The following is a 1,301-nucleotide window of genomic DNA, read 5'->3' as shown; positions in this document are numbered from 1 at the left end:
ACCTTTCCTTAAGAAATAAACTGATATTTTCCTCGTTTGTCAATGAGAGCCCTTTACTGGGCTAACTGACAAGGAGGGTTGCCCCCTCCAAGTTATATCCTTATATAACCCTTTTTTGAAGTCACGCCCTCATAATAAAAGGTAATGCTGCTACATAACTATAAACATATTAGGCTACTTTAGTTAGATTCCAACTGTTCTGCATTGATTTCCCCATAACTGACATCTTTTTAGGCCTCCTCAGCGCAAAATGTCTTACGCAGCAGCTTGGCTGGCGTGTGCACCTGTAGCATCACACACACACACCCCCGGCAACACTGAAGTGATTGGGCCATCACCACCTCACACAAAACTCAGAGATCGGTTGGGCTCTTGCAGAGCTTTGGATTGCAGGGTAACAATGTATTGTACAGTCTTGTAGATAACTATATTATATTAGAAGGCTTTCTGGTGTTCAGTATATATAGTTACAGAGTTGGGTTGTGGGATCTGTGTTGACATAAATTTATTGAAGCAAATGGAAAGACACTGTTTTCTTACAGCTGTTAAAATTTCTATATATTGATTGTGCCTGTCAATTCAATAATCACCAAGGGTCCAGGTCAGGCATTCGTTCTTGTTCTTGTTATTATCCATGCAGTGACCAAGGAATTTAGTATAAGTAATGGACAGACTTGTACCAATAATGATGATGAACTTTATATATTATTATAAATTTGCCAAGAATAAATGCCTATGAGATTAAAATACTTAACTTTTCTCCAGTGTCTTGAAAAATCTCAAACTAAATTGTGCCTTGTGCAATATTTTGAACAATGCATTCACACAGTGCAAAAATCATACAGTATGCCCTTGTACTAACATCAGTCCAGTTATCATTTCATTGTGTTCTCAATACTGTACATAAAATGTAGACCAATGTACATTGCTGATTTCTTCTTTGTGACATTTTGATCAACTCACAAATATTGGCTCTTCATTCTGCAAACAAAGTCATTAATTCTGATAGCCACAGTCAGGGGGAAACCGCTGGTTCAATCCATACATGTCTGTATTTCAAATTTCAAAGAACATTTAGGCTACAATCTAGTCAAATGTGAAGCCCAGTCCCATCCGGGTTTATTCTGATGCAAGAACCACTAATTTCACAGGGGCTTACTCCCAGTCTGGTGTGCATTTGATTTCAGCCTCAAACCACACTGAAGTTTTGTAGATTTCATTAGTTTCGTTAGGTATTTGTTTAGGCTACAATAGGCTATCACAGGACAGCTATAGCATGCCAGGGCTCTTATTTATCATTG

The sequence above is a fragment of the Podarcis vaucheri genome (assembly GCF_965113315.1).
Source record: "Podarcis vaucheri genome assembly, chromosome: 9".
Taxonomy (NCBI): Eukaryota; Metazoa; Chordata; class Lepidosauria; order Squamata; family Lacertidae; genus Podarcis; species Podarcis vaucheri.
The sequence above is the reverse complement of the archived record's forward strand: the minus strand, read 5'-3'. Positions refer to the sequence as shown.